The 8,243-nt window shown below is 32.6% G+C and overlaps 2 long non-coding RNA genes across 2 annotated transcripts; both read right to left on the bottom strand.

Moving 5' to 3' along the window:
• On the bottom strand, positions 1-836 carry LOC130510179 (uncharacterized). Its single transcript, XR_008943858.1, has 2 exons — positions 500-836; positions 1-344 (listed from the first exon to the last, which is right to left on the bottom strand). It is a non-coding gene; the product is annotated as an uncharacterized LOC130510179 (long non-coding RNA).
• A 1,248-nt stretch (positions 837-2,084) lies between these two features.
• On the bottom strand, positions 2,085-3,671 carry LOC108830473 (uncharacterized). Its single transcript, XR_001946191.2, has 5 exons — positions 3,428-3,671; positions 3,069-3,135; positions 2,700-2,988; positions 2,535-2,622; positions 2,085-2,456 (listed from the first exon to the last, which is right to left on the bottom strand). It is a non-coding gene; the product is annotated as an uncharacterized LOC108830473 (long non-coding RNA).
• Positions 3,672-8,243: the final 4,572 nt, after the last annotated feature.

The following is an 8,243-nucleotide window of genomic DNA, read 5'->3' as shown; positions in this document are numbered from 1 at the left end:
TCTTTAACCGGATAACTCTCTTATTTACCAAATACTGATATAAAATTGCAGGTACCGAACATGGGGGTACCTTCAGAAGCAGAGACTCCCTTTGCCGTTGACGAGGTGACCATATTTCCAAACCAAACAACAGAACACAAGGATGATGTATCGTATCTACAATCTTTCAAACTACACCTTTGCCCCTTCTCGTTTCCAAAACCTAAACACTAGGCCGTCTTCTTCTTCTTCCTATCTCTTTCTTCTCTAGCCTCCAAAGTCTGTCCATCGCCTTCTTCCGCCATGATTCCAAGCCTGTCCTTCTCAAGCTATCTTCTTCTTCTTATTCCTCTCGTTTCTTAAACCTACACAAATACATAAATAATTGTTAAGCAAATAACAAGAATTTCAAAGGACAAATAATTGAATCAGACGTGATAAATTGAGATTGTGAACGTAAATCTGGCAAGATTGCAGCACAAGATAAAAACTTTGTCCAAACTAAATAAAAAACACATACACAGAAAAAAACAGAGAACATAGTTATGTTCTGTTCTTGAATAGCTTGAATCGTGAGCCATGCTTCTTCTAATACGGCGTCGGTGGCGAGAGACATGCTTCTTCGGATCTAGCCTTGGTCTTGAATCTCGTTTTTCTTTGTTTCAGAGAGGGAGAGAGAGAGGAAAGTGAAGAAGCGTGAGAGATGACCACTGCATCTTCCTTCAATCTCCATGGAAGCACATCGGAGCTTGAAAAAGCTTGAATCTCGTTGTTCTTTGTTTCAGAAAGAGAGAGAGAGAGAGAGAGAGAAGAAGAAGCGTGAGAGGGAGAGAGAGAGAAACAAACACAAAATGATTTAATCTGAACCTTCAAAATATCTAATCTATGGTTAAGATTATCAATCTACACACAACTTTTTCTAGCCAATAGAAAAAAAAGGTGACGATTGATACAAGATTGATTTTGGACCTTTGATTCAAATAAATCAAAGGTTAAAAAAAACAATACAAATTATCTTCTTATTTAGTTATAGCTATTATAAAAACTATTTAAGCTTTAAATAATTTGATCATAATTTAAATTTTGAAATCTGAATTTTGTATTTGAAATTTTAATTTATTTACAGAAATATAATTTATTTAAAAATTAAGATTTAATGTTTTGTGATGTATGTTAAAATGAGATATGTGGTTTAGGGTTAAGATTTAGGGTTAAATATATGATATGAGTTTTATAATATACTTGGAGTTTAAATTTAAACTTTCTATTATAAGTTTGTAAAATTGGATTTATGATTTTATATGTAAAGATTAAGGCTGGGGTTTAAGGTATTAAATATATAGTGTAGATTTCAAAATCTAGTGTTTGGATTTTAGAATTTAAATTTAAGATTAGATTTTTAAAATGAATAAATTTTGGACCTTTGAATTTTTGTTAGAGTTTTAATGAAGATTAGAGTTTCAAATTTATTAGTTAGAGTTTATGATATATGATTGATTTAGGTATGGTATATATATGTATGTCTATAGTTTAGGGTTGGGGTTTTAGATTTAATTTTTTATTTTTTTTAAATATGAAAAATGTGAGAATAGTGATTTTGGACATTTAAAATTGTGTTAGAGTTTTAATGAAAATTAGAGTTTCAAATTGATTTGTTAGAGTTTATGATATATGATTAATTTAGGGTATGGTATATATATGTATGTCTATAGTTTAGGGTTGAGGTTTTAGATTTAATTTTTGAGTTTTATTTTAAATATGAAAAATGTGAGAATAGTGATTTTGGACCTGTGAAGTTGTGTTAGAGTTTTAATGATGTGTTTAGGGATTGGGTTTAATTTGTGGTATAGTATTTAGGGTTTAGAGTTTGATGTTTGGGGTTTGGTATAGTACTTAGAGTTTAGCTTTTAGGGTATATGAATTGAAGTTATGGTTTATGAAATATATTTTAGGGTATATAATTATGGTTTTGGAAATTTTAATTAAGTATATAGTTTTAGATTAGATGTAAGCTTTGAAGTTTAGGTTTTATGGTTTAAGGTATAAATATAAATGATAATTTAATTTTTAAACATAATCTTTATAATATATAATATATAATGCAATGATATTAAAAATATATAATTTACTCTAATGAAACACAAGTGAATGATAAAACACCATATGCTTTTCCAGTAAATATTCAAAACATATAAAATCAATACATCAAAACCTATCAAACATACTATCAACTACCACTAAACCAATACTACCGATGGAAGATGCTTCTTCTTCCTTAACTACTGATGGCTCAGAGATACAGAAGCGAGTGATACAGAGTCCATAACGCAGTGCATTCTTCTCGGTCCCCTTGTGCGAAGAACATTGAGCTCGTAGGTAATGATTCCTTAGGTATAGCTAGTAGCAGATAGCTTAGTGGATGCTCGCTCTTCTAACCCTTTTTGCCACTAGCAATAGCTTGTCGTTCTCCGTCTCTCCTGAAACTCAAACAAGGATCATGGTCAGAACACAATGACTTAACCATTGTTGAGGACAAAGAGATAAAGATCACTCACAAGGCATCAAGCCATAGTAGAGAATATACGTAGCTGTTGCTCTGTTCCTTTTAATAAGGCATTGAATAAGAAGGTCTCGCGGACCCGGCTGTGCTCACAAATCAAACAAAGGACTGAGAGCTTTGAACATGATGATAATGATGATGATGAACAACTCTTTATTACCTGTTTCAATGAGATAGGGAAAGTGAGCTTCCCACACTGCTCAGGGATTCCCACAATCTCCACTGTGATTCCTCGCCATGATTTACAGACAGAAGCACAAGAGACAACAGCTGCTCGAGCGGGCCAAGCGCTCTCACTCTCTTCAACCCTCCTGATAATCTCTTCAGTTCAACAGTCCGCTAAGTTACAGCAGAAGTAGAAGAAACTCTTGCTTTACGTTTTCCTTCAACTCTGTGAAACTATTCACTCTCTTCACCAGCTCTTGCTTTGGAATAAAACTTCTCAAACCCTGAAATCAAACCAACAAAAAGAGCTATCACTCATCCACTTCAATATGTATGAACTCAAAACCAAACATGTGAAGCGTACCTCAATCCGGGTAAGAAGCCCTCCGGTTTCTCTTTGACCTCTGCTGACTTCCACCACTCATCTTTCCCTGCACACCCACAAGACATTAATATACTCGTTAAGCCCAGATTCAATATCTAACAATCAAAGTAACATTTTTTCCACCAACCCCTAAACCAATAAAAGCATTTCAAGAAGCTTGAACTGAGAAAGTAACAAACTTTCACCAATCCAGAAACCAATTAAGCATTTTAAGAAGCTGAAACTGAGAAAGTAACAATTTTTCACCAGTCCATAAACCACTAAAGCATATACAGACAGAAGCCAAATTGATTGAAATAGAATGAAGTAATGGTTAAAATTTCAGACAGAGCCTTCACCTGGCGGGAAGAGCAGAAGACGGAGGCGGAAGAGAGAGCGTTTGCAGTCGCCATTTTCTTCAGACCGGAGGAGAAAACGAGAACGTTCTGGGCTTGTGGATAAGGAAATGGTTTTTCACTCTTAAAATGAAATTGAGGGGAGTAGGTTAGGGTTTAGCTAGAATAGAGGGGATTCAGAATAGAGAGCAGGTGAGAGAAAGAGAGAGACATGCAAACATGAAGGAGTAGAGATAAAGAGTTCGAGCCATTTCAGTGAATCCGATAACTGTTTGGTGGTAAAATATTTTTTTTTCTAACTATTGGAGCCAATACTTAGAAAATTAACGCGGCTAACTTTTTTTATTTTCCCGCGATACTAAACATAGCGTTTTAAATTTATAAACGTTATTAAAAAATCATGTATTAGTATACGATAGCAGAAGTATCAAAAACGCTATAATATAATGCTATTAATACCCACATTTCCTGTAGTGTTGTATAGATATTATAAGATTTCTACCTGTACTTTCCCTATAACCTATTATCCTACAATATGATATGCTTGAAAAGGCAGTCTCGACTTATCAACACACCCCACTTACACAATCACCTCTCCTGTTTCGCTATTTTTGACAAATGCTGAGTTTCCATGTTTTTCTTGGTTTTTGAGCAAAATTTTCCTTTTTGTAATGTCATTAACTTATTTCTGATTACTACACATGTCAAATAAGTGATACTTTTTATTTTGTTTTTACTTGCTTGTTTTTACTTGCATGGGAGTGAAAAGATTTCCATTTTCTAGAGTCTTTTTTTTAATGTTAAACTTTAAACAAAATATTTTTTATTAACAGATTTTACAGAGCTAATACAAAGAAAATAAAATAAATAATTGGAAATTGGATTATTATTAAGTTTGAAATTTTCTAGTTGGACAACTGTAAGTTTATTTTTTCTGATCAAAGGACAACTCTAAACTAAATGAGCAAGTCTACTTTAAAGTGTATATGAAATGTCTTTTAAAGGGTTGGACAACTCTAAGATGGAGTATTTGTAACTTTTGTTATTATTAAGGCCGGTTCCAAAACACCAAAACACCAAATTAAATGATTTCATCTCCAAAAGAATATCAAAAATAATATTATCCCACTAAATTTGGTATAGAATAAATAGTGTTATATAAAATTTGGTGTAACATTATTCATCATCCCAAATATTTAATATACATATTTTATTATATTTCGTTTAATAATATAATGGAACTTTTATTTATATCACATACAAGATCTTATTCTAGTAAATTTGTAAGTACAGTTCAAGTTATATACGACATCAATTTTGGTTTTAATTTGTATCACATCTTAAAACCCGTAAAGTAGCGATATATTATTTGGATTTGGGTTATATTGATTCGAGTTGGATATATCCAAATTTAATTCCAAAATGTAAAAGTTAAACACAAGAAATAAATATTGATTTATATATATAATTGGATATTTAAGGTATTTATTTACAATTTAAATACTCAACTTTAGATATCATTTCAAAATAAATATAGAATTAAATATTTGAGTATATATTAATATTTCAAATGTTAATATGTTTGTTTATTTTTGGATTTTGGATCGATTATTCAGATTTTTTTGGGTTTTTTTTGTTTCTTGGGTTACCCATTCGGATTCGGTTAATAACACTTCAGATTCGGATCTGTTTTGTACCACCCTACAAAATCTATTTTGGTATTACAGTATTACATTATGTCAGACCAAGTATGGATCATGTTTTTTTGGTTTAGGTTTGATTCAGACTTTGGGTTACGAATTGTATGCGCAACTCTACTTTAAATAAAGAGAAATGAGATTTTATAAAGTCTTCAACGGAAATTTATTTCACACTTTAAAAGCGAGGATCAAAATCTAGTACTTAAACTTCCATATTTTCATCTTTACACCTGAAATGCTTTACATGGTATTTATATTCGTAAAGGTTTTCCTAAATACTCATTTAAGAATATATTTTAATACATATTTATGAAAGTTTCCTAAATTTTATGAAGATATTATACATAATTATCACTATCTTCCTAAATTTTAAGAAATTATTATACTTATAGTGTAATGTTTTTCTTTATATGTATAAAACTGATATACCATAAATTTGACCCAATTTTAGTCATGGTATATTAGAGTTTTAGGATATATTTAATCTATTTTGGAGTCTAGATAGCATATTTACAGGTTCATGAGCAATTGGAGGAAAGATTGTGATTTTGGAGCATTTTGGAGCATTTTGGAGCATTTTGGAACACTTTAGAGATTTCACCTGAGATGACCATATCGACCACCCAAGGTCGACACAAAGAGACACGCATCGATCGATACACCTTCAGTTGTATCGATCGATATTAAACCGCAGAAGCCCAGATTGGTCACAGCCGACTTGAAGCCCAAAATTTCATCTATTTACCAAAATGCCCCTGGCGAGTTTTAACCTAATTATTCTAGTATTTATGTCTTGTCTAAGTGTTTTGGCACATACACGGTTTTTAGAAGTTTTTAGACTTAATTCCTAGCTAAAGGTTTTCATACCATTGTTTCGTGAGAGAGAGAGAGAGAGTTATCATTGAGAGCTTCTTGAACACATTTGTTTCTATTCTATTTATTTTATGAAGCTTTATTTAACTGTTATGATGTTTTACTTAGATATGTCTGAGTAAACACCCTTGTTAGATTTAAGATTCAAATAGGTTTTGAGGGATTAGCCCCAAATATGAATACTTGAGCATGTGATATTCATCTTAGAAGATTTTTCTTAATGCTTGTATAAGAGTAGCTAACCTATACATGATGACAGTTGATATAATCCTTGGATCTATCTTCTATGAATTAGAATTTTCTAGACGCAAGCGACAGCATGGTTTAGCAAATCTCTGATGAACTGTTATTGACCCGCGCTTAAAGCTTATTAGAGGCGTATCGATCGATACTCCTATAGAGTCATCGATCTATCGATCGATCTACGCGAGGCTATATCGATCGATACGTGTGACAGCAGGTCGATCGATGCCTTCATATGCTTCACCAGTGGGTGATTCATCGGTTCTAGTAATAGATAACCTAGAAAACGACAGTTGCGGTTATTGTTACCGTTGGGTTCTATAATATCATGCATCCACTGTAACTCGTTTTCTGGGTAACAATATCTGGTAAGATCCAATTATTGATATAAGTTATAAGTTAGTAGTCCATTAACAAGTATCTGGACCTGGCAAGGTTAATGCCATTCATAAGAGTCTCCTCCCTCACCTAAGCACTTCTCCTTTGTCTAGAGTTTTCAAATACCAATTGTAACGGGCTACTAACTTATTCTTTCGGCTCCCATTAAAGATAACATCTTATTGATATAGTGTATGTTTTACGAACTTTTAAGATATGGCCCGTTTAAACACTAACCCTTACATTTTTGTGTGTAGGTAACCCTTACACTCAAAAGTTATGACATTCGATCATGTTACCTACAAATCCCACGACGTCCTATTCATTGCTTCATTAGTTGCACCTCATAAAGCTAGAATTTCTGAATATATAACCTTTGGAGAGTCCTCTCCACATCCTCCAATTTCATCTAAAGAAAACCCTCTCTTATTAAAGGTTTCTGATGCTGGTAATTTCCCTGCTTTATTTCTCTGAGTTAAAAGGCATGCTATGTAGACAATTAGTTCAGACGCCATTCATCCGTTTCTTGGAGGCCCGAAACGCAAAGAAAGGTCCTGAATTAATGGATATTGATAAAAAAAATAGGATTATAACGGTTCCCAACCAGAACCCGACCATCCCATCTATACCAGGTAGATGGTGTTTCTCGAATGGAGCATGGAAAGTAAATGAGCGTTTTTCAGGACAAGGATGGTATAGTACATTGGAAGGATTCCAAGGACTTTTGGGGGCACGGAATGTACGGGCTAGTTTATCTTCGCTCCACTAGAAGATAGAGGCATTATTATGGGCAATGGAGTGTATGAGGAACCTAAGCGGAGATAAAGGCATTATTATGGGCAATGGAGTGTATGAGGAACCTGCGTTAGTTTCGGGTCACATTTGCAACAGACTGTTCTCAATTGGTGAAGAGAACCAAAAGAATGGCCAGTGTTTGTAAGCTACTTGGAGGATATCAAGATCCTACAAAGAAATTTTATCCATTAAGAGATCATTCATGTACCACGAATGCTCAACACAGTGGCGAGTAAGTTAGCACGGAGTGTCATACTACAACCGTCTTTTGTCGTTCAGATGGATGCAGAGGCACCTCAATGGTCCTGAGTGGTTCATAGAGTCAGTTTGAGTCTGTTCTCATATCGATGACAAAAAAAATACCAAGTTACATTTATACGATAAAAAGCTAAGTTATGTTTATATATTGGCATTGTTGTATAATATAGTGATATGGATAAGGGATATATATTGTTTTCTTCCCAAGAGATATATTGTTAATAGAATCATATGTTGTTATCTATTATATTAAAAGAGAAGTCACAACTTCTTTTCATGTGTGATTTTTTTTAAATGGACCTTTCTTAGAAAATCATATTTCATTTATTTCTAATTAACATTATGGTATAATAAAATATTACATCTTAAATAATTGACTTATATAACAACTTCACCTATAAAATTGTCTTATTTTCTAATTTTAAAAATCTGTTGACAAAAAAATCTAACAAAATCTTATCAAAATTTTTAAATATTTTTATAAAATTAAGCATTGATTAATTTCGTGATTAATATTCTAACATTATTATAAATTAATGTTAGTTAAGATTTTATTATAAAATAAAAATACA

The sequence above is a fragment of the Raphanus sativus genome, chromosome 3 (genome assembly GCF_000801105.2).
Source record: "Raphanus sativus cultivar WK10039 chromosome 3, ASM80110v3, whole genome shotgun sequence".
NCBI lineage: Eukaryota > Viridiplantae > Streptophyta > Magnoliopsida > Brassicales > Brassicaceae > Raphanus > Raphanus sativus.
The sequence above is the reverse complement of the archived record's forward strand: the minus strand, read 5'-3'. Positions and strand labels throughout refer to the sequence as shown.